This window comes from Leopardus geoffroyi, chromosome X (assembly GCF_018350155.1).
Source record: "Leopardus geoffroyi isolate Oge1 chromosome X, O.geoffroyi_Oge1_pat1.0, whole genome shotgun sequence".
NCBI lineage: Eukaryota > Metazoa > Chordata > Mammalia > Carnivora > Felidae > Leopardus > Leopardus geoffroyi.
The window spans coordinates 56,955,587-56,982,111 of record NC_059343.1 but is presented as its reverse complement, the minus strand read 5'-3'; the positions used below and the strand labels follow the sequence as shown (position 1 = coordinate 56,982,111).

The 26,525-nt window shown below is 37.0% G+C and overlaps 1 protein-coding gene across 5 annotated transcripts in view; it reads right to left on the bottom strand.

Moving 5' to 3' along the window:
* Positions 1-26,525, bottom strand: part of EDA (ectodysplasin A) — a 431,757-nt gene that overhangs the window by 404,379 nt on the left and 853 nt on the right. The gene's annotated exons all lie outside the window — the stretch shown is intronic.

Sequence of the window (26,525 nt, the reverse complement as noted above, 5' to 3'; positions counted from 1 at the left end):
TAGGATCTAGGAATATTTCTATTAGAAAGAATAAGAGTAAGAGAGATAGAGACAAAGATCATTCTGGGCTAAGATCCTTGCATTCTGTATGTCCATTCTAGTGCAAGCAACCATTGGACTCCACATGCAATCTAGGTTCTAACCATACTAAGCCATTCACAATTCCATAAATCACAGATTCTTACCCAAGAGTGCACACCAGAATCACCCACAGAACTTTAAAAAAGTATACATGATGAAACTTCCACCCCTGGAGCTTCTAATTGATTCTAGGTTGGGATCCCAGACACACTGATTAATGGGAGATAGCTCTGAGGGTCGTTGGGATGAATAGTGTTGAAGACTGTCTTCCTCTAAAGATAGGTATCACTCAGAAACAACGACTTCCTACACGTTTATTGAGATTATATGTGCCAGACACTTTTTAAAATAACAGCTTTACTGAGCTAAAATTTGCATACTGTAGAATTCACGCATTTTAGTTGTACAATTCAATGATTTATAGAAATTTTAGCAAATTCTATAATCATGATACCTCTTGCATCATTTCTTTTCTTCTAGTTTCACTGCTATCACCCTGGCTTTGGCAAATGAGTTTTAAAATATTTTAATCCCTCCAACAAGTTCCCTCAGTAAACTCTCTCATGCCCATATTCTCTTAATTCCATTCCATCCAGCTGGTCCAAGTATTCACTGATCTAATTTTTGTCTCTACGTATTTGTTTGTCCCCAAACCCAGGGGATTATTTCCATTTGTGGCACAGAAACCAAACTGGGCACCAGATCTTCCTATTCCAGATATTTCATATGAATGGAATCATACATTATGTGCTTTGTGACTGGTTTCTTTCACTTAGTATAATATTTTTGATGTTCACCCATATTGTAGCATGTATCTATACTTCATTCCTTTTTATAACTGAATAACGTTCCATTGTAGAAAATATTATACCACATTTTATTTATCCATTAGACATTTGGGTTGATTTCACTTTGGGCTATCAGTAATAATGCTGCTATAAACGTTTCTTTACAGGGTTTTGTGTGAACATTTATGTTCTCATTTATCTTGGGTATATACCCAGGATAAGAATTGCTGGATCATCTGGTCACTCTATGTTAACTTACTGAGGAAGTCCCAAACTGTTCTCTAAAAACAGTTGCATCATTTTACATTCCCACGAGCAATTTACGAGGTTTTTTTTTCTCTACATCTCCACATTTTATTGTCTTTTTCACTATAGCCATTGTAGTGAATATGAAATGGTATCTCTATTGTGGTTTTAAAAATGTTTATTATTTTTATTGAGGTATAATTGACATACATTATATTAGTTTCAGCTATAAAACATAATGATTTGATATTTGTATATATTGTGAAATGATCACAATAAGTCTAGTTAACATCTGTCACCATAGTTACAGAAGTTTTTTTTTTTATGATGAGAACTTTTAAGATCTTTTAGCAACATTCAAATACAAAATACAGTATTATTAACTACAGTCGCCATACTGTACATTACAACCTCATGACCTATTTATCTTATAATTGGAAAATGGTACCTTTTGACTTCCTTCACCCATTATGCCCATTCTCCACCCCCCACCTCTGGCAACCATGAATCAATTCTTGTATCTATAAGCTTGGGTTTTGTTGTTGTTAGATTTCACATATAAGTGAGATCATGTGGTAATTTTCTTCATCGCAGTTTTAATTTGCATTTCCCCGATGGGCAATGATGTTGAGCATCTTTTCACATATTTATTCAGTGATTTGAATATCTTCTGTGCTGAAATATTTGTTGACATCTTTTGACCATTTTGTATTTGGATTATCTTATTATTGTGTTCCAAGAGTAGTCTAAAATTCTGGATAAAATTCTCTATTCCATGTGTGTACTGCAAATATTTTCCCCTAATCTGCTACATTTATTTCATTTTTAATTTTTTAAACAAAAGTTTTTATATTTTAATGAAGTCCAGGTTATCAAATTTTCTATTTGGACTGTTTTGGTGTTTTATTTAATAAACTCTTGTCCACCCCAAAGTCTTGAGGATTTCTCCTGTATTTTCTTCTAAGTTTTATTGTTTTTGCATTTACAATTAAACCAGTTGTATATTTTGAGTTAATTTTGGGCGTATATTATACAGCAAGGGTCTAGGTTGATCTTTTTTGTACTTGGATATCCCAATGTCCCAGCACCATTTGATGAACAGAGTGTTTCTATATTTGTAAAAAATCTATTGGCCATAAATGTAAGGGCTGTTCCTGAACAATCAGTTCTGTTCCAATGATTTATATGCCTATCCTTGGGGCACCTGGGTGGCTCAGTTGGTTAAGCGTCCGACTTCAGCTCAGGTCACAATCTCGCAGTCGGTGAGTTCGAGCCCCGCATTGGGCTCTGGGCTGATGGCTCAGAGCCTGGAGCCTGCTTCCCATTCTGTGATTCCCTCTCTCTCTGCCCCTCCCCCGTTCATGCTCTGTCTCTCTCTGTCTCAAAAATAAATAAACGTTAAAAAAAAAAAAGTGTATATGCCTCTCCTTGTGCCAGTACCACACAGTCTTGATAACTATAGTTTTATAAAAACTGTGTTTTCAGTTCCCTAAACATGACATGTTCTCTCTCACCTCCAGGTCTTTGCACAGGCTATTCCTTCTGCCTAAAACACTCTTGTCCTAGAGAACTCTTACTCATTTTTCAGGTCTGAGCTCAGAAGATGCTTTGTCCAGAAACTGTTCATTGATTTCAAAAGTCTGTGTCAGGTATTCCTACTTAGTACTGCAGATGATCCAATGATTAACCTTATCATGGCATTATCACATTTCACTAAATTTGCCTGTTCATGTGACTGTAAGCTCAATAATGTAAAAATCCTCTCTAACCAGTTCAATAGTTTTATTTCCACTGCTCTGTATACTGCCTAATACATAGGACATGATCAATAAATACTTCTTGAAGAAATGATAAAATTATTCTGTCTCTAATAATGGAAGACTAAGTAATTCAGATGAAATTTCCTGCTATAAACAACAACAAAAACAGATACAATATAACTAGTATATATTTGAAGGCAACCAACATGTAACAAGGCAATAAAGCCAAGATGAAGAATAAATAGAAAACTCAAAGAGACTATTTTAATCTCCTGAGGTCACTGGCTGATCACAGGAGAAGCTGAGAGACAGCAGAGCTTTTAACAGGATCATGGAACTAAAATAACAAGAGTTGGAATTCAGGCCCCACAATTGAGGTGAACCATAAAAATTCTCAGATGGTGGGTTCTAACTGAAAAAGGACAGAAACTGAAAGGAAGGCTAAATCAGCATTCACATGGCAAGATTCAAATTATCTCAATATCAGATTGGATTAAGGTGATATGAGATTGCTAGTATGCTAACCACCTGTCAGAAATAAGCATAAATCCTTAATGCAGAAGGATAAAAAGAAAAACAAAACCTGATGCTTAAGACAACCTCTTCTATAGTTTTTCATATGCAATATCTGCCACTCAACCAAAACTAAGCAGGCATATAAGCAAACAAAGCAAATAGCAAATCAAGAGAAACAACAGACAACAGAAACAAACCCTAAAGGATTGGGATAAAAGAGTTGCTAAATGAAGAATTTTAAGTAATTGTGGTTAATATGCTCAAAAAAAGAGAAAAGACTAGATTATAAATTTTGGCAAAGATCTTAACACTATTTTTAAAAAATAACAAAATAGAAATTCTAGAAAAGAAAAATGTATATAAGAAGTTAAATTAAGAACTCAGTGGGTGAGCTTAACAGGAGATTAGACAAATCTAAACAAAGAATCAATGAGTTGGAAAATAGGTCAGAATAATCAGGATGTGATACTGAGAGAAAAAGGACAAAACACTAAAAAAAGTACATACATAAGAGAAAATGTATAAGAAAGTTTATAACTGGATCTTAAAAAGAGTAGAGAGATAATAAAGCAGGAACAACATTTAGAGAGATAATAACTGGGAATATTTCAAAACTGACAAAAAACATCAAGCCACAGATGCAAATAGTATGAACCCCAAGGAAGATAAAGAAAGTCATACCTAAACATATCATGGACAAATGACTAAAAGGCAAAGATAAAGTTTTTTGTTTGGAAGATGGCACCAGAGTGGGAGGACTGTAAGATCACCTCATCCCATGAATACAACTAGTAAGTATCAAATCATCTTAAATACCCCATAAACTGAACATAAGACTGGCAGAACAAATTCCCCAACTAAAGGTAGAGAAGAGGTCACAATGAAGAAAGTAGAAAGTGTGGAGATGTGGTTTGGCAGACAAAAAGATTGTGGCTGCAGTGATGGAGAGTGAGCTGTGGTCACAGAGAAGGGTGAGAGAGATTAGCACACAACGAAGTACATGGGGAAAATGAATCCCCATAGCAATTGGCTTGGAAAGTGAGAGGGGCCAAGTTCTCGCAGCTGAAAGGTGCCCGGGGCACACAATGAGTAGGTTGTTCACTCACCTTGGAGTATATTCCAGACAGGCATCATTCACAGAGGGACCTCTCCAGGAACTAAGGAAATAACAGGAGCCATTTCCCTACCCCATCTCTCAGCATAAGCACAGGGCCACCTGTGGAAACCAGTTCAATGCTGACACTTGTTGGGGCACCTGGGTGGCTCAGTCAGTTAAGCATCTGACTTCAACTCAGGTTCTGGTCTCACGGCTCATGAGTTTGAGCCCTGCATCAGGCTCTGTGCTGACAGATCAGAGCCTAGAGCCTGCTTCTGATTCTGTGTCTCCCTCTCTCTGCCCCTTCCCCACTTGTTCTCTCTCTCTCTCTCTCTCTCTCTCTCTCTCTCTCAAAAATAAACATGTAAAATTTTTTTTTAATTAAAAAATATTTTTTAAATGCTGATACTTGTTACTTAACTTGCTGACACTAAGTCCCAGCACCCCACACTCCACTGGAAGTGCCCCTCTCAGTCACACTTGCCTCAGTCCAAGTGCAGCAGTACCCGTCCCCAAGACTGGCTCAAACCCTTCCCACAACACATCTCCCAATGCAAGAGTTTAGCAGAGTTTCCAGTGGCAGTGGCAACAGGTTTCATCTCACAAACTGAGTAAAGCACACCTAGTTAAAGTGCACCATATTTAGCACAGGGACCAAAACTGCCTAAAACAGGCAAAGAGAGACTTCAGATGGCTGGCCTTAAGAATAAAGTGGCCAGGAAAAAACAGCAGAGCACATACAGCACACTATGGAACCACCAGGCCCTGGGGAAAGGGGATACTACATGGCAGGGCACAACAGGACCCATTCTTCATTAAGACCAATACCCACAAGAATAAGAAAAATAGCTGACATTAATAATACATAGAAAAAGGCAGAGAGAATTAGACAAAATGAGAAGACACAGTAATTTATCCCAAATGACAGAACAGAAGGCCATGGCCAGAGATCTCAGAAAACATTTATAAGGAACATGCCTGAGAGAGAATTTAAAGTAATGAATGTAAGGATACTCATTTCACTTGTGAAAAGAGTGGAAGACGACTGAGACCTTTAACATAGAGGTAAGGAATAGCACATTAGGGATAAAGGGCTCAATAAATAAAATTAGAAACTTGCTTGACAGAATGAACAGCAGGCTGGAAGAAGCAGAGGAACAAATCAGTGACCTAGAAGACAAAGTAATGGAAAGTACTCAAACTGAAAAAAAAGAGAGAAAAAAGAATTATAAAAAACAAGAATAAACTTAGAGAACTCGGTTACTCCATGAAATGTAATAACATTCATATTACAGGAGTCCCAAAAGAAGAACATAGAGAAAAGGAGACAGAAATCTATTTCAAAAAACAATAGTTGAAAAATTCCCTAATCTGGGGTGGAAACAGATCCCCAGATTGAAGAGACACAGAGAACCCCCATCAAAATCAACAAAACCAGATCCACATCAAGATATATTGTAATTAGGGGCGCCTGGGTGGCGCAGTCGGTTAAGCGTCCAACTTCAGCCAGGTCACAATCTCGCGGTCCGTGAGTTCGAGCCCCGCGTCGGGCTCTGGGCTGATGGCTCAGAGCCTGGAGCCTGTTTCCGATTCTGTGTCTCCCACTCTCTCTGCCCCTCCCCCGTTCATGCTCTGTCTCTCTCTGTCCCAAAAAAATAAATAAACGTTGAAAAAAAAAATTAAAAAAAAAAAGATATATTGTAATTAAATCAGCAAAACAGTGATAAGGAAAAAAAAATTTTAAAGCAGCAAGACAAAAGACAGCAACATACCAGGGAAACCCCATAAAGCCAGCAGGGTAGCTTTTAGCAGAAACATAGTAAGCCAGAAGAGAGTGGCATGACATATTCAAAGTACTGAATGAGAAAAATCTGCAGCCAAGAATACTCTATCCAGTGGGGCACCTGGGTGGCTCAGTCGGTTAAACGTCCAACTTCAGCCCGGGTCATGATCTCGCGGTCTGTGAGTTCGAGCCCCGCGTCGGGCTCTGTGCTGACAGCTCAGAGCCTGGAGCCTGCTTCTGATTCTGTGTCTCCCTCTCTTTCTGCCCCTCCCCTACTCATGTTCTGTCTCAGAAATAAATAAACATTAAAAAAAAAAAAGAAAAAAATACTCTATCCAGCAAGGCTATCATGCAGAATATGAGTAGAGATAAACAGTTTTCCAGACAAGCAAAAACTAAAGGAGTTCCTGAACACTAAACCAGTCCTGCAAGAAATATTAAAGGGGACTCTGACTGCAAAGGAGAGACCAAAAGTGACAGCATAAAGTAGGAAACATAAAAGCAGTAAAAAGGAGTATTTCTATAAAAAATCAGTGAAGGAGTTCCTAAAATAAAGGGTTTAAATGTGACAACATATACCTAAATGTAGGGAGGAGAGAAACAAAGAATGGGTTCAAACTTAAATGACCATCAACTTAATATAATTGCTATATGCAGAAGAGGTTATGTACAAACCTAGTGGTAATCATATACCAAAAAATAAATATGCAAATAATAAAAAGAAAGAAATGCACATATATCACTAAAGAATATCAGCAAACCATGAAAGAGAGAAAGAAAGGATCAAAGAAAATCTTCTGAAACAACAAAACAAATAAAATGCCAATAAAGATCTATGAATAATTACTTTGAATGTAAATGACTGAAATGCTCCCATCAAAAGATATAGGATGACAGAATGTATGAAAAACAAGACACGTCTATATGCTGCCAACAAGAGACTCATTTTAGACCTACAACACCTGCAGATTGAAAGTGAAGGGATGGAGAAACATCTATCATGCAAAGGTTCTCAAAAGAAACCCAGTGTAGCAATTCTATTTAAAATAGACTTTAAAAATAAGACTGAAATTAGAATCAAAGGACAGTACTATATAATAGTAAAGGGGACAATCCACCAAGAAGATATGACAATCGAAGATATTTATGCATGCAACACAGGAGTACCCAAATACACAAACAGTTAATAATAAAAATAAAGGAACTAAATGATAATGATACAATAAGAGTAGGGGACTTTAACAGCACTCTTATGTCAGTGGACACATCATCTAAACAGAAAATCAACAAGGAAACAATGGTTTTGAATGACACATGTGACCAGATGGATTTAACAGATATATTCAAAACATTCCATCCTAAAACAGAAGAATACACATTCTTTTCAAGTGCACATGGAACATTCTCCAGAATAGATCACATATTAGGTAACAAAACAGCCCTCCCTCAACAAATTCAAGAAGATGCATCTCTTCTGACAACAACGTAATGAAACTAGAAGTCAACCACAAGAAAAAATCTGGAGAGACCACAAATATGTGGAGGTTAGATAACATGCTACTAAAAAATGAATGGGTCAACCAGGAAATCAAAGAATTTAAAAGTACACGGAAACAAATGAAAATGAAAACAGCCCAATAATCTTTGGGATGTAGGTAAAGTGTTTCTAAGAGGGAAGTTTGTAGCAAGACAGACCTACCTCAAGAAGCAAGAAAAATCTCAAACATCCTAACCTCACACCTAAAGGAGCTAGTAAAGGAATAACACACAAAACCTAAAACCAGCAAAAAGGAGGAAATAATAAAGATCAGAGCATAAATAAATTATATAGAAACTGAAAGAACAATAAAACAGATCAATGAAACCAGGAGCTGTTTTTTTAAAATAAATCAATAAATTGATAAACCTCTAGCCAGACATACCAAGAAAAAAGACAAAGGAATCAAATATGAAAACAAATGAGAAAAGAAAAATTACAACCAACAACACAGAAATACAAACATTTATAAGAGAATACTATTTTTTTTTAATTTTTTTTCTCAACGTTTATTTATTTTTGGGACAGAGAGAGACAGAGCATGAACGGGGGAGGGGCAGAGAGAGAGGGAGACACAGAATCGGAAGCAGGCTCCAGGCTCTGAGCCATCAGCCCAGAGCCCGATGCGGGGCTCGAACTCACGGACCACAAGATCGTGACCTGGCTGAAGTCGGACGCTTAACCGACTGCGCCACCCAGGCGCCCCTATAAGAGAATACTATTAAAAAAACTATATGCTTACAAACTGGACAACCTAGAGGAAATGGATAAATTCCTAGAAACATAAAACCTACCAAAACTGAAGTAGGAAGAAAGAGAAAACTTAAGAAGATCAATAACCAGCAAATAAATTGAATCAGTAATGAAAAAACACACAGCAAACAAAAGTCCAGGACCAGATGGATTCACAGGCAATTTCTACCAAAAATTTAAGGGAGATTTAATACCTATTCTTCTCAAACTATTTCAAAAAGTATAAAATAAAGGAAAACTTCCAAATTCATTCTATGAGGCCAGCATTACCCTGATCCCAAAACCAGATAAAGACACCATTAAAAAAGGGAAATATTCCTGATGAACATAGGTATAAAAATTCTCAATAAAATACCAGCAAACCAAATTCAACAATACATTAAAAAAAATCATTCATCACAATCAAGTTAGATTTATTTCTGGGTTGCAAGGGTGGATCAATATTTGCAAATCACTGTGATACATCACATCAATAAGAGAAAGGTGAATGATATGAAAATTTCAATAGACACAGAAGAAGCATTTCACAAAATACAACATCCGTTCATGATAAAAAAAAAAAACCCTCAAAAAAGTTAAGTTGAGAGGGAACGTACCTTGACATAAGGGCCATCTATGAAAACCCCATAGCTGATATCATCCTTAACGTGGAAAAAGAGACGGCTTTTCCCCAAGGTCAGAAACAAGACAAGGATATCCACTCTCACCACTTCTCTACAACATAGTACTGTAAGTCTTAGCCACAGCAATAAGACAACAAAAATAAAAGGCATCCAAATCGGCAATGAAGAAGTAAAGCTTTCATTATTTGCAGATGACATGATACTATATATAGAAAACCTGAAAGACTCCACCAAAAAACTGCTAGAACTGATAAATGAATTGAGTAAAATCACAGGATACAAAACCAAAGTACAGAAATCTGTTGCGTTTCTATATGCCAGTAATGAGGAAGCAAAAAGAGAAATTAAGAAATCAATCCCATTTAAAATTGCACTAAAAATAGTAAGATACCCAGGAATAAACCTAACCAAAGAGTGAAAGACCCATACTCTGAAAACTATAAGCACTGATGAAAGAAACTGAAGATGACACAAGGAAATGGAAAGACATTTCATTCTCATCGATTGGGAGAACAAATATTGTTAAAATGTCTATACTGCCCAAAGCAATTTACACATTTAATTCAATCCCTATCCAAATATCAACAGCATTTTTCACAGAACTAGAACAATCCTAAAATGTATGGAACCACAAAAGACCCCAAATATCCAAAGCAATCTTGGGAAAGAAAAGCAAAGCTGGAGGCATTTAACTCCAGACTTCAAGGTATATCACAAAGATGTAATTATCAAAACGGTTTGGGACTAGCACAAAAATAGACACAAATCAATAGAAGAGAATAGAAAACCCAGAAATAAACTGGCAACTATATGGTCAATTATTCTTTGACAAGGCAGAAGGAATATCCAATGGCATAAAGACATTCTCTTCAACAAATGGTGCTGTGAAAACAGGACAGTAATATGCAAAAGAATAAAACTGGACCACTTTCTTATACCATACACAAAAATAGATTCAAAATGAATTAAAGACCTAAATGTGAGACCTGAAACCATAAAAATCCTAGAAGAGAATAGAGGCAGCAACTTCTTTGACATTGTCCATAGCAACTTTTTTCTAGATATGTCTCCTGAGGCAAATGAAACAAAAGCAAAAATAAAAATAAACTATTGGGCTCTCCCTCAAAAATAAATAAAGCATTAAAAAAAATTAAAAAAATAAACTATTGGGAAAATATCAAAATTAAAACCTGCACAGTGAAGAAAATAATCAGCAAAACTAAAGAGCAACCTACAGAATTGGAGAAGATATTTGCAAATATATCCAGTGAAGGGTTAGTATTGAAATATATAAAGAACTTATGGAAGTCAACACCAAATAAACCTAAATGATCCAACTAAAAGATGGGCAGAAGACATGAAGAGACACTTCTCCGAAAAAGACATTCAGATGGCAATAAAGAGGTGAAAAAAATGTTCATTATCACTTACCGTCAGGGAAATGCAAATCAAAACTACAATGAGGTATCACCTCACACCTATCAGACTGGCTAAAATTAACAACACAAGAAACAAGAGGTACTGGTGAGAATGTGGAGAAATAGGAACACTCATGCACTATTAGTGGGAATGCAAACTGGTATGGCCACTCTGGAAACCAGTATGAAGGTTCCTCAAAATTTTAAAGTGGAACTACACTATGATCCAGCAATTGCACTATTTGGTATTTACCCAAAGAATAAAACAACTTCTTCAACAACTACTTCAAAGGGATTCATGCACGATTATGTTTACATTGCCATTACTTACAAGAGCCAAATTATGGAAGCAGTCCAAGTGTCCACTGATTGGTGAGTGGATAATGAAGAAGTGATGTGTGTGAGATGGAACATTATTCAGCCATGTAAAAGATTGAAATCTTGACATTTGCAATGACATGAATGGAGTTAGAGTATACTGCTAGGTGACATAAATCAAAGAAAAATACCATATGATTGATTTCACTCATATGTGGAATTTAAGAAGCAAAACAAAGGAAAAAAAGATAAATCAAGAAACAGACTCTACACTATAAAGAACTGATAGTTACCAGGGGATGATTGTGGAGGGATGGGTTAGATAGATGAAAGGGATTAAGCAGTGCACATGTAGTGATGAGCTCTAGGTGTTGTATGGAATTGTGGAATCACTATGTTGTACACCTGAAACTAATATAACACTGTATATTACCTAGTTGGAATTAAAATAAAAACTCTAAAAGCCAAAAACATAAAAAATAAAACCCAAAAATAAAGAGATATATCAAAATCAGCAGGTCAAAAAGACACATTACCTTCAGAAAAGCTAATATAAAAGTTTCAGCTGATTTCCCAAAATACATAATAGAAGGCTTTTTAGCATTGATATGGTATCTTCAAAATTTTGAAAGAAAAATAACTAACCTATAATTCTATATCCAGTAAAAAGGTCTTTCAAAAATAGAGGTGAAATAAAGAAATATTTTCAGACAAACAAAAACTGGAAAAAATTAGCAGTAGATACACATTGAAGGGAATGTTAAAGGGTATTATTAGAGCAGAAGGAAATGACCTCAAACTGAAATTTGGTAAGAAAAGAAAAAATGATAAGAAAAGGGTAAACATAGGGGAAATCTAAATGAATATTAACTATAAAATAACAATGTCTTGTGCAGCTTAAATCATATACATAATTAAATTACCAAAAAACAATAGCATAGAGTTGGCAGGGGGTAAATGGAGTTAAATTATTCTAAGGCCTTTGCACTGTGCAGGAAGAGGTCAAAGAACTAATTATATCAGACTATTGTAAGGAAAAAATGCATGTTGTAATATTTAGGGTATCCACTAAAACAACAGTAAAAATATGTATCTACAATATTAACAAAGAGTAAAAAAGATTAGTAAAAAAAATCCAAAAGAAGGCAATATGGAGTAAAAATGTTCGTTTAAGATGGGCAAGACAAATACAAATAGTATGATGGTATATTTAAAGCCAAATATGTAAGTAATTTAATTAAATTGAAATTGATTAAATGTGCCAGTTAGATCAACTAAATTGAAAAGGAAAACTATATCTATTTATAAGAGATGCATTTAAAACATATGAGGGGCACCTGGGAGGCTGAGTCAGTTGGGCATACAACTTTGGCTCAGGTCATGATCTCACAGTCCATGAGTTTGAGCCCTGTGTCGGGCTCTGTGCTGACAGCTCAGAGCCTGGAGCCTGCTTCGGATTCTGTCTCTCCCTCTCTCTCTGCCCCTCTCCCCTCTGTCTCTGTCAAAAATAAATAAACATTAAAAAAAATTTAACAAAAAACATATGGAAAGGTTATAATTTTAAAAGATGGAAGACATATCATGCAAAAGTTGATCAAAAGAAAGTAGCATTATTTTTTAAAAATATTTATTTTTGAGAGAGACAGAGACAGAACTTGAGCAGGGGAGGGGCAGAGAGAGAGGGAGACACAGAATCCGAAGCACGCTCCAGGCTCCGAGCTGTCAGCACGGACCCCGATGTGGGGCTCGAAATCCACGGACGGTGAGATCATGACCTGAGCCGAAGTCGGATGCGCAACCAACTGAGCCACGCAGGCGCCCCGAGAAAGTAGCATTATTAATATAAAACAATGTAGACATTAAGGTAAAAAGCATTACTACAGTTAAAGAGGGACATTTCGCAATAAAAAGTTCAATTCGGGGGTGCCTGGGTGGCTCAGTCACTTAAATGTCCAACTTTGGCTCAGGTCATGATCTCACGGTTCATGGATTCGAGTCCTGTGTCGGGCCCTGTGCTAACAGCTCAGAGCCTGGAGCCTGCTTTGGATTCTGTGTCTCCCTCTCTCTCTTCCCCTTCCCCACTTGCACTCTGTCTCTGTCTCTATGTCTCTCTCTCAAAAATAAACATTAAAATTTTTTTAAAACAAATAAGTTTAATTCAACAGAAGATATAACAGTTCTAAATACGTAATCACCTAATAACACAATCTCAAAATACGTGAATCAAAAATTACCAGAACTAAAAGAAGACATGGATAAATACATAATTATCATGAGAGATTTTTGACACAAATATCTCAACAACTGATAGAATGAGTAAACAAAAAAAATCAGAGGGCAAAAATTATTCAAAGAACACAATTTGACCTGTTTAGTAAATAAATAGCACTACACTATAGGACATATTCTTTCAAGTACACACAGAGCATCTATAAAAACTGACTACAGTCACCATTAATAACAAATACTTTAAGTCATACAGAGATGTTCTTTAACCACAGCGGAATTAAGCTAAAAATAAATAACAAAAAAGATAACTAGAAAATTATCATCTTTGGAAATCAATACATACACTTAAAATGACTAATAAATCACAATGGAAAATAGAAAATATTATTTGTATTGAATGTTAAAACTATAGCATATCAAAATCAAAACTTAAGTAACATGCTAAAACTGTGCTTAGAGGGAAATTTATACTCTACACATTTTAATAAATTTTTTAATGTTTATTTATTTTTGAGAGAGAGAAAGAGACACAGCATGAGCAGGGTAGGGGCAGGGGGAGAAACACAGAATCCAAAGAGAGCTCCAGGCTCTGAGCCATCAGCACAGAGCCAAGCCCCATGTGGGACTCGAACTCAGACTCACCAGCTGTGAGATCATGAGCTGACGCCCAACCTACTGAGCCACCCAGGCACCCCTAAAATGAACATTTTATTTTACTTTATTAATATATATTTTTTTGAGAGACAGAGCGCCAGCAGGGGAGAGACAGAGAGGGGGAGACAGAATCTAAAGCAGGCTCCAGGCTCTCAGCTGTTAGCACAGAGCCCTATGCATGGCTCAAACTCATGAAGGGCAGATCATGACCAGAGCGGAAGTCGCTCAATTGACTGAGATACCCAGGTGCCCCTAAAATGCATATTTTAAAAAAGAATGATTTAAGCATCTTCTCAAGAAACTAGATATTTTTAAGGGGTGCCTGGGTGGTTCAGTCAGTTAGGCATCGAACTCTTGATTCCGGCTCAGGTCATGATCTCTGGTAGTGAAATCAAGCCCTGCCTGGGGCTTCAAGCTGGGTGGAGTCTGTTGAAGACTCTCTGTCTCCCTCTAGCTCTGCCCCTCCCTCACTCCTGAGCTTGCATGGGTGCATGCAAAAAAAGCAGAAAGTAGATATATTTTTAAAAATTGTTTTAAGTTTACTTATTTATTTCAAGAGAGAGCAAGCAGGGGAAGGGGGGAGGGAGGGAGGGAGAGAGGGAGAGGGAGAGAGAGGGGGAAAGAGGGAGAGAGAGGGAGAGAGAGGGAGAGAGAGGGGGAGAGAGGGAGAGAGAGGAGGAAGAAAGAGAGAGAGAGAGAGAGAGAGAATATCCCAGGCAGGCTTCGCACTGTCAGCACAGGGCCCAACGCAGGGCTTGAACTCACGAACTATGAAATCATGACCTGTGCTGAAATCAAGAGCTGGAGGCTTAACTGACTGAGCCACCCAGGTGCCCCCTAGATGTTTTCTTAAATCAGCAAATTAAAGCCAACAAAAGTAGAAATATGAAAATTTAAAAGATATTAGCAGAAATTAATGAAATAGAAAACAATCCATAGTGTAGATCAACTAATAAAATTGACAAATCTCTGGTAAAACCACCAAGAAAACTGCACGCTAATAAAACTGAAATGAAAAGGGGAAAAACTACAGATCATACAGATTAGAATTCAATGATTTAAACACACTATAGTACACAAACTGCTAATACACATAACAACTATTGTGAATCTCAAGGGCATTATACTAAGTGAAAAAAAAGGCAATCTCAAATATATACTGTATGATTCCATTTATACATTTATTCAATCAATTTATACATCATCAGGGAAACACAAATCAAAACTACAATAAGATTATCACCTCCCATTTGGCAGAATGGCTAAAATTAACACAGGAAACAACAGGTGTTGGTGAGGATGTGGAGAAAAAGGAACACTCTCACACTGTTGGTGGATATGCAAACTGGTATAGCCACTGTGGAAAACAGTATGGAGGTTCTTCAAAAGTTAAAATAGAACTATCCTATGATCCAGCAATTGCACTACTAAGTATTTACCCAAAGAATACAAAAATACTGGGGCACCTGGGTGACTCAGTTGGTTAAGCACCCAACTCTTGATTTCGGCTCAGGTCATGATCCCAGGGTTGTGGGATTGAGCCCTGCATTAGGCTCTGTGCTGACAGCATGGAGCCTGCTTGGGATTCTATCTGCCCCCCTCTCTCTGCCCCTCTCTCTCTCTGCCCCTCTGCCACTCTCTCTCTCTCAAAATAAATAAACTTTAAAAAATACAAAAATACTGATTTGAAGGGATACATGCACCCCGACATTTATAGCACCATTATCAACTATAGCCAAATTATGGAAAGAGCCCACATGTCCATTGACTAATAAATGGACAAAGAAGAGGTGGTGTGTGTGTGTGTGCATGTATATATATATATGCACACACACACACAATGGAATATTAGTCATAAATTTAAAAAATGAAATCTTGCTATTTGCAATGATGTGGAAGGAGCTAGAGAGTACTATGCTAAGTGAAATTAAGTCAGTCAAAGGAAGACAAATACCATATGATTTCACTCACATGTGGAATTTAAGAAACAAACGAACATGGGGGGGAAACGGAAAACCAAGAAACAGATCCTTAACTATAGAGAACTGAGGGTTGCTGGAAGGGAGGTGGGGGGATGGGTTAAACAGGTGATGGGGATTAAGGAGTGCACTTGTGATGAGCACTAGGTGTTGTATGTGTTGAATCACTAAATTCTACACCTGATTCTAATATTACACTGTGTTAACTAATGGAATTTAAATGAAAAGGTTGTATTTTTTTTTAAAAGGTTGTATTTTTTATTATTTATTTTTTTGAGAGAGTGAGAGATGGAGAGGGTGCAGGTGAGCAAAGCACAGAGAGAGAGAGAGAAAGAGAGAGAGAGAGAGAGAAGCGGGTTCACCCAAACTGGAGCTAGAGCTCACCCGATGTGAAACTGGAACTCACAAACCGTGAGATCATGACCTAAGCCAAAGTCAGATGCTTAATGACTGAGCCACCCAGGCGCCCTTAAAAACATTTTTTAAACATTAATTTAAAACAAAGTTTTTAAAAGAGGCAATAATAACCACAAGAAGGAAAGATTTCTTACACATTAGGATAATCATATTTTAAAAAATAGAAAATAAGTGTTAGTGAGAATGTAAAGAAATTGGAATTCTTGTGCATTACCAGTAATATAAAATGATGCAGTCACTGTGGAAAACAATTTAGCAGTGCTTAATTCAACAGAACTACCATATAATCCAGCAATTCCACACAAAAGAATTAAAAGCAGAGACTACAACAGATACTTGTACATCAATATTCAAAGCAACATTATTCACACTAGCCAAAAAGTACAAATAACCCAGCGTCCATCACAAATGAATTGATAAAATATGGTACACACACACACACACACACACACACACACACAAATATTATTCATCCATAAAAAGAGTACAATTCTGATATGTGACAACATCAAATGAATCCTGAAAACCTTATGTGAAGTGAAATAAGACCAAAATAAAATAACAAATACTGTATGATTTTGCTTATATGAGGTACCTAGAATAGGTAAATTCAAAAGGAAAAAAGTAGAATAAAGGTTACCAGGGGCTGGGGAAAAGGGAATAGGGAATTATTATTTAATGGGCACAGAGTTCCTGTTTGGGAGGATGAAAGAGTTCCGAAAATAGTGGTAATGGGTACACAATGTTGTGAATGGACTTCATGCCATTGACCTACACAGTTGAAAATGGTTATAATAAATTTTATGTTATGTATTTTACCACAATTAAACAACAGATGGTGAGGATATTATGAAATTCTTCATGTGAATAAATTTAAATTTTTTACTGAAGTAAACAAATTCTTAGAACATAAAAATTACTAGGGACACCTGGGTGGCTCAGTTGGTTAAGTGTCCTGTTCTTGATTTTTGCTCAGGTCATGATTTCACGGTTTACAAGATCAAGCCCCATGTACGGCTCTGCACTGACAGAACAGACCCTGCTTGGGGTTCTCTCTCTCTCTCTCTCTCTCTCTCTCTGGCCCTCCCCCACTCTTTCATTTTCTGTCTCTCTCTCTCAAAATAAACATTTTTAAAAACTTATTTAAACTGACACAAGTAAAACCAAGATATCTGTATATCTTATACCTATTAAGTTATCAAATCTACAGTTTAAAATCTCCCCTCTTCTGGGCGCCTGGGTGGCTCAGTCGGTTGAGCATCAGGTTCAGCTCAGGTCATGACCTCACTGTTCATGAGTTGGGGGGGGAGGGCATGTGGGGCTCTGTGCTGACAGCTCAGAGCCTAGAGCCTCCTTCGGATTCTGTGTCTTCTTCTCTCTGACCCTCCCCAGCTCATGTCTGTCTCTCTCAAAAAAATGAATAAACATTAAAAAATAATAATAATAAATAAATAAACAAATAAAATATCCCCTGTTCTCCCTCCCAAAATTCCAGGCCCAAATGTTTCACCAATTTACCAAACATTTAAGGAAGAAATATTACATAAACTCTTACAGACAAAAAATTTAAAACACTTCCAAATAATTAAAAAAAAATTTTTAATGTTTATTTATTTTTGAGAGAGACAGAACATGTGTGGGGGAGGGGAAGAGAGAGAGAGAGAAAGAGAGAGAGAGAGAGAGAGAGACAGACAGACAGACACAGAATCTGAAACCGGCTCCAGGCTCTGAGCTATCAGCACAGAGACTGAACACAGGGCTCAAACTCAGGAATGGCGAGATCACAACGTAAGCTCAAGTGGGATGCCTAACCAACTGAGTCACTCAGGTGCCCCACTTCCAACTAATTTTATAAGAACATTATAACTTTATCCAAACCTGATACAAAAGGAAAATTACATGCTAATCTCACTCATGTATCTAGAGGGAAAGACCCTCAGTGATATATTAACAAACCAAATCTAGCAATATGTAAAATGAATAATCATTGTGACAAAGCGTTTATTCCACAAGTGCAAGGTTAGTTTAATACTACATTAACTGAATAAAGGAAAAAAATCATATGATTATCTCAATAGATGCAGGAAAGCCATTGATATAATGATATATCCATTTATGATTTTAAAAAATCTTAGTAAACTAGGACTAAAACAGAACTTTAAATTTATAAAGGCTATCTTTAGAAAAAGAACTACAACAATCATCATACCTAAAGATGTTAAAAGCTTTTCCCTCTGAGATTGGGAATAGGGTAAGGATGCCTACAATCACTAATTCTATTTGACATTGTTCTGAAGGCTTAAGCTAGTACAATAAAGAAAAAAATTTAAAGTACAAATATTGGAAAAGAAAAAATAAAAAAATAAAACCTGTCTTTTGTCACAAAATGTAATAGTGTATGTAGAAAATCCAAAAGAATCCACAGAAAATTTATTAGGATTAATAAATGCGTTCAGCAAGATGTTGGACACCAAACAATATATAAAAATATGTTTCTGAGCATCAGCCAGAAGCAATTTAAAAATGAGATTTTAAGATAATGTGGTCCCAGGTTGTTTTTCCTGTGAAGCAGACTGGAAGACATAGATTACTACGCAGGACTTTTAATTCCTAATTTTTGCAGGGTTCAACATATGGGCAAGAGAAAGGAAAAAAGAAATCCCCAAAAGGCTCTAGCCGAAACCATAGGGAGCTCTGGAGCTAATACAGTCCTTCAAAGTATTCTGGATTTAGTGGGAAGGAGCAAGCCTTTCCACCTCCTAACTGATCAGTCATTGGATATGGGATACCCTGAAAGGAGAGATCTCTATGGGTGAGACAGTTTTCTTCAACCAGGACAAATTCAAAAAGGGCCTGTCAGTTGAGATCTGTCTTCTAGCAGCACTCTCAGCCGTTGAGGAATAAGTCTTCCATTTCTGAATGGGGACTTTGGTGACAGATCATGGCATTAACTGCAGATATCGTTTAAAATGGCTTCAAAAAATATCAAATACCTTACAATAAATCTAATGATAGGGGTATAAGAGTTCTACACAGAAAACTATAAAATATTGTGAATATCCAGTTTTCCCAACACTATTTGTTGAAGAAACTATCCTTTCCCCATGGTGTATTCATGGCACCCTTCCCAAAGATTACTTGACTATATATACATGGATTTATTTCTAGGATCTCTATTCTGTTCAACTGGCCTATATACCTGTGTTTAGGCCAATTATCCTACTTTTTAAAAATTTTAATTCCAGTATAGTTAGCATACAATGTTATTTAAGTTTCAGGTGTACAATATAGTGATTCAAAAATTTTATACTTACCATAAGTGTATTATTGATCTCCTTTACCTAATTTAATCATCTTCCCCCCCCCCCCATCTCCCTTCTGGTAATGTCTTGGGATGTCTGGGTGGCTCAGTTGGTTAAGCATCGACTCTTGATTTAGGCTCAGGTCATGATCTCACAGTTTGTAGGATCAACCCCCATGTCAGGTTCTGCGCTGACAGCCCAGAGCCAGCTTGGGATTCTTCTCTTCCCTCTTTCTCCCCTCCTCCCCCATTTGCACATATGCATTCTCATTCTCTCTCTCCCCCTCTCCTTCTCTCTCAAAATAAATAAAGATTTAAAGAAAGAGTCTGTTTTTGGTTTATCTTTTCTTTGTTCATTTGTTTTGTTTCTTAAATTCCACACACAAGTGAAATCATTTGCAATGACAAGGATGGAGCTAAAGAGTATCACACTAAGTGAAATAAGTCAGAGAAAGACAAATACCATATGATTTTTCTATTATTTTATGTTTAGTCTATATCTGTGTCCTTGAACCTAAAGAGAGTTTCTGGTGGAAAGCATGATTGTGTCTTGCTTTTATCCATTCAGCCACTATATGACTTTGATTGGAAGAGATTTTTGCCTATTTACATTTGAAGTAATTTTTGATAGTGAAGGATTTACCATTGCTATTTTGTTAGTTGTTATTTGTTAGTCTTGAGATTCTTTTATTTCCCCTTTTGCTCTCTTCCTTTGTATTTTATTGTTTTTTGTATTGATATGCTTTATTTCTTTTGTGTGTGTGTGTAACTTCTATAGGTATTTTTTCATGGTTACCTTGGGGCTTACATAAAATATTAAGTCTATTTTAGCCTGATAAGTTCAATTGCATATAAAAACTCTACACTCTAACTTATTTCACATACATAATTTATTATTTTTGTCACATTCTACATCTATTCATATTGTGTATCTTTTAACATATAGTTATTTTCAATACTTCTACCATTTAACTTTTATACTAGAAATAAAAGTGATTTATCCTCTTCCATTCAGTAATACAGTATTCTGTATGGGTCTATATATTTACTTTCACCAATAAGTTTCATACTTTCTCATGCTATCACATAGCTCTTTGGTGTCCTTTCAAGTTAATATAACTCCCTGTAGCGTTTCATGTAAGTCAGGTCTAGTGATGATGAATTTCCTCAGCTTTTGTTTGTCTAAGAATGTCTGTATCTGTTCTTATTTTTTAAGAAAAGTTTTGACAGGTATTGTATTCTTAGTTGGCAGTTTTTTGCTCTTCAGCACTTTGAATATATTATCCCACTCCCTTGTGGTCTGCAAAATTTCTGCTGAAAAGTTTGCTGATGTTCTTAAGGGGAGTTCCCTTGTACATGGTAAGTTGGTTTTCTTTTGAGGCTTCCAAAATTCTTTGTTTTTGACTTTTGACAATTTGACTATAATGTGTCTTGGTGTGGATTTTCTGGGTTTATTTACTTAGTATTCTTTGGGCTTCTTGAATTTGGTCATCCATTTCCTTCTCCACATTTGGAAAGTTTTCAGCCATTATTCCTTTGAATAAGCTTTTGGTCTTTTTTCTCTCTCTACGCCTTTTGGGACTCCCCTAATGCCAATAATGGTCTATCTACTTCACGGTATCACTTAAGTCCCATATGCTTTTTCACTATTTTTCTTTTCTTTGTTTTTCTTTTTGTTCCATGGACTGAATTATTTCCAAAGACCAATCTTATTTCACTGATCCTTTATTCTGCTTTATCTAATCTGCTGTGAATCCTGCTCATGAATTTTTCAGTTTAATTATTTGGTTCTTTAGCTCCATGACTTTTGTTTCGTTCTTTTTAATATTTTCTATCTCTTTGTTAGAATTTTCATTTTATGCACTGTTCTCTTGATCTTAGTGAACATCTTTATAAGAGTTATTTTGAATTCTTTGTCAAGTAAATCTCATAACTGTTTCATTAGGGTCAGTATCTGAACATACATTTCTTTGTGTGGAACATCTTTGCCAATTTTTCATTTTCATTGACTCTCTGTGTTGGTGTCAAAATATTACAGAAAGCAATCATCTCTCCCAATCTCCATGGACTGGTCTTGTACAGAAGACCTTCACCAAGCAGCCCAATCAGAGATTCTGGGGGCTTCTATCAATTCTTTCCCTTCTTAAAGAGAAGCAAGCAGCTGTGTCTTTGTCTATTTACTCTGTACAGAATGCATTTGCCACTCCAAAGTGCCATCTCCATTCTCCCTCAGATAGCTAGACAAAGCCAGATCCATCAGAGATCCAAGACTGGCAAGGCAGATGCCAGTTCTTTGGGCAGCCCTGGAGAAGTTCTGGCACTGAATCCCATATCAACTCTTCCACCTCCAGGAGTAAGGTGAAAGTTGACATGTTTCATCTACCCACTCTGTGCTGAGTGGGGTGGGAGGATCTATGGTATCTATCAGTCCTAGCCATCATTTCTGTTCTCCTCCAGGAGACTAGACTGTGCCAGAACCCTGAGTTCCTAGACTGACAAGTCAGATTCCAGTTCTTTGGGAAACCCTGGAGAAGTTGGAGCACCAGATGCAAAAATAAACTTTCTTCCCCAGGGAAATATTGAGAGCTGGGATTTTTTGTCTTCTTGCTCTGTGCTCAGCAGGAGGGATGATCCATGATATCTACCAGCCCATGACACTGTCTGTTTTCTCTGAGGCATGCCTCTCAGAGTTTCAAGATTGGCAGAGTGCTGGACAAGTGAACCAACCTCTTCCCTCCACTGGGAGATGCTGAAGCTAGGGGGTTTCTTCCTTATCATATGGTATTGAGCTGGTGGCAGATACTCTGGCAAGAGGGTGTCCTAATCTCCTAATCTACCATCTTGCTGACATCATCCCCTTTAAAATTATTCTCTTTTTGTGGAATATGATGAGCTTGTTCTAAAATATATAGAGAAATGCCAAGGGCCAAGAACATCCAAGATATTTTTAAAGAAGAGGAACAAGGTGGAAGGACTTGCTTTACCAGATATCAAGAGCTTATTATGAAGTCCAGTAATTAAGACTATAGTATTGTTACAATGACAAATAGACTAACAGAACAGTTCAGAAACAATCTCACACATATGCAGACAATTTACGACAAAGGTGATACTGTAAAGAAGCAAAGAAAAAGACATTCCTTATAAATAAATGGCCTAGGTCAGTTGAAAAGATAAAGCTTGGCCCCTATTCTCATCATACACATAAATCAATTCCAGATGGACTGTAGATCTAAATGTGAATGGCAAAATACATAAAGCTCCTAGAAGATAATATGAAAAAAATACCTACATGATCTCAAGGTAGGAAAATACTATTTAAATGAAACACAAAAAACATTAGTCATAAAAGAAAATACTGAAAAACTAGACACATGAAAATTTAAAACGTCTGTTCCTCAAAGAATACTGAAGAGATTTGGGAAGGGTTTGCAATATAAAAAGTGCAAAAACGGTCCATAGCCAGAGTATATAAAGAATTCCTACAAATCTATAGGAAAAGGACAAACAACCTGATTTTTAAAAATGGACAAAATACTTGTAGAGACACTTCACAGAAGTTATCCAAATAGATAATAAACCTTTGAAAAAGTGTACAACTTCATTAGTCTTCTGAGAAATGTCAATTAAAATTACAATGAGATAGTATTACAAACCCATCTGCCAGAATGGCTATAATTTAAAAATTTTTTAATGTTTATTTTTTGAGAGAGAGAGACAAAGAGAGACAGAGGGTGAGCGGGGGAGGGGCAGAGAGAGAGGGAGACACAGAATCCAAAGCAGGCTCCAGGCTCTGAGATGTCAGCACAGAGCCTGACGTGGGACTCGAACTCATGGACCGTGAGATTGGGTTTCTGGAGACTTTTATCAGCTGTTAAGTTTTTCTTGAGAAGTGACCGTCAGAATTTCCTATATGATTATGGATGCAAATCCACTTTTTGTTCTTTTACATAGAAAAGATAATGGTTTTGTTTTGTCATTATTTTCAACACCCTTACTGATGCTGCCCACCATATTACTTGCTTTGGGGACCACAATCACAACTGGGTCAACTTCTTCACAAAATGATCAATAATGATTTTTATTTTTATTTTTATTTTACTCTAACAATCATATTGTGTACTAACTCAGAAAATGAGGTGTACCTAGATCTTCATATCATCTCCTGTGAGTAGCCAGATAAATCTACAGGTATGCCTTGACTACTCCAGCAAAGGAGAGAGTTATGATTCTAAAAGGTCTAAAGCGACCCTCTCACTTTTTATCATTAGCAACGTCTCCACTGGGGAGGCTTTTCTAACAATTCTGTTGGAGAACTTTGCTTATCTCTCTGTTATGTATCCCAACTGCCCTAATTTCCTTCTGTGTCTTGTTTTAAAAGTTTTTTTTTAAATGTTTATTTATTTATTTTTGAGAGATAATGAGCAGGGGAGAGGAGCAGAGGGAAAGACAAAGAAAATCCCAAGCAGGCTCTGCACTGTCAGCACAGAGCCCAATGCTGGGCTCTATCCCACGAACCCTTGAGATCATGACCTGAGCCCAAATCAAGAGTCAGAGGCTTAACCGAGACTGAGCCACCCAGGTGCCCCTCTTGTTTTAAAAGTTTTTAAATTGAGGGATACAAGCAAACCTCCTCAGTGATCTCTAGATCCCTTTCTTGAGTCATAACTGAGCCTATTATCTCATAAAGATGAATAGGTGTGCATGACCTTATACAATGAAGTGCCTCTGTTTTGCCCACTTGGTCTTTCTGTAATTTATTCTCATCAGTTTGTCTTTACTCCTTGCAAATAAGCTGGCAAGGAACCTGAACATTCTGCCCATTAAAGGGTGTATATTTTTATCTTTCTTCCTCTCCATGTAAGAGTTTCTGCAAGAGCAGCTGTTTGTGTTGAAAAACTAAAATATAAAAATATGACCTACGTGGCCAAATCCCACAAGGCTGTTTACTTCCTTGTTTATGAATCAGAATGTCAGCACAACTTAGAATCTTGACTGTCAGCAGATATTGCAATTAAATGTCCCTGCAAAGCCAGCAGAGGGTGCACCAGGGTACTAGCAATTTTACCCAAGATGTAGCAGTATCAGTTTAACTCTAATAGCCAATCAACTTTTTGCCTTTTTTTGGGGGGGGGAGAGGTGGGTATACTAAAACTAACATCCTCAAAAGAAACATAATTTGAATCTGGGCTAAAATTTCTTTAAATTATACTTCAATTCTCCTGAAAGTAAAGTTTAAGAAGAGTAAGGAATACATGTTAAATTTAGTCTGACCAAAATATAAGTGGAGTAAAAGAAAATGATATAAATCTGAGCTCTCTACATGGCAAGAATGGTACTATGGAGCTCCACCCCGCTTTCCTCAAAAAGGCTCCAGGAATTATATGCTACAGGGGAACAGGCACTGTACTGGGAGTCAAGAAACCAACCTCCCTTTTACCAGTGACCAGAGTTGTATGACCTTGGACAAATCACTGCCCCCCACCCCCCGCAGGGCCTATGTGCTATTCAAGGGGATCAAACAAAATGGACTTATATAGCCCCTCACAATTCTAAAAATCTCTGACACCAATTGATGCCAGCAAATGTAAAGAGCCAGTATGCTTGTTGCTACTGCTCAAAAAGATTAAACAGAAATAAAGGACAGAAAATAGGGATCTGTATTTAAACCTAGACAGAACTATTTGAAGTGCCATGTGAAGGACAAGGCGACTAAATGCCATTATAGACCTGTAAGAGTCCCACACTATCACAGAAGACCTAAAGCACAGCTGTCCTGCTAATCCTCAATATATAAACATAGGTCTGTCCATCCTAAATACCAAAAGGCTTTGGCTACCATTTGACTAAGGAAAGGAAGTTCAATTCCTTTATCTTTTCACAGAATATCAATGTTCAGCTGCTAAGTATTGCCACTGGGCGCTGTGGGGGCAGGGGATGGATAAAGGAAGCCAGAATCCTAGTTAATTATCATTTAGCTACAGTGTTTAAAGTTTCAAGTATGAGAAGCATGTCTACTGATTCTCTTCTTTGATAAACTGTTATATAAGTTGGAGTGTGGTAGCAAGACATTTTTAGGTTCAGGGTAACTTTATAATACACAATGTAGAATGTATGGCCCATCCTAACATTACAGTTTTATCATGAATGTGATGCCAGCTTTGGATGCATGGTCAAAATACCACAAATAATAGCACAAATAATGTTTACAGAGTATGACAATGATGTGGTAGTAAATATAGAAACCCTGGGTCCCTCACTTCAAGAAACTCATTTGCACAACTTGCCCTCTTTCCCAAAATAAATTCACTGTTATTCTCTAACCACCTCAAAAGGATTCTTGGATCCTTGCTTCTTTTAAATTTCACATGACAAAATATGGCAGTGAGGAGAAAACTTATTTTAAATGCACTAAATTTACTTGAATAAAGAGCTGAAAATGTAGAAGACAAACACCAAAGCTAATAGTTAGCTAACAAGGGCGCAAACACCATAAAGATTGCAAAACAAACAAACAAAACAATAACTGGTCTTGGAAGATTACTCCTGAGTAGACTCCTGTTCTCAAACTAGCAGTGGTTAACAGCCTTCACACTCACCCTACCTAACCCCCCCCAAAAGAGTCAGAACCGGCATGCAAAGGGTGAGTTTTATTTCCATAGATTTTTTAAATTGCTGTTCAGAAGTTGTCTAGCAAGATGGCATAGTTCTACCAGAATTCCACAGGGGCGCTGATCCTCACTAGAACACTGAGGACAATCAGTCTCAAATTGCAGGTAAGTGTGAACAAGCCCAAGTTCTGGTCAGCGCATAAGGACCCGCGCTGAAAATGCGATTAAAAGTTATTTCAACTGTGGAGCAGTTATTACAGCTGTTTACAGTTCCAACTCCAAAGGAGAGTCTGCTCGTGCTGGCATCAGCTCTGGACACGAAAAAACAAGCACCGCGGGCAGAAAATCTCACCAGGAGCAGAGGGGCCGTTAGTCCGCCAGAGGGGCAGCGCCCGCACCTCCGCGGCCGGGAGAG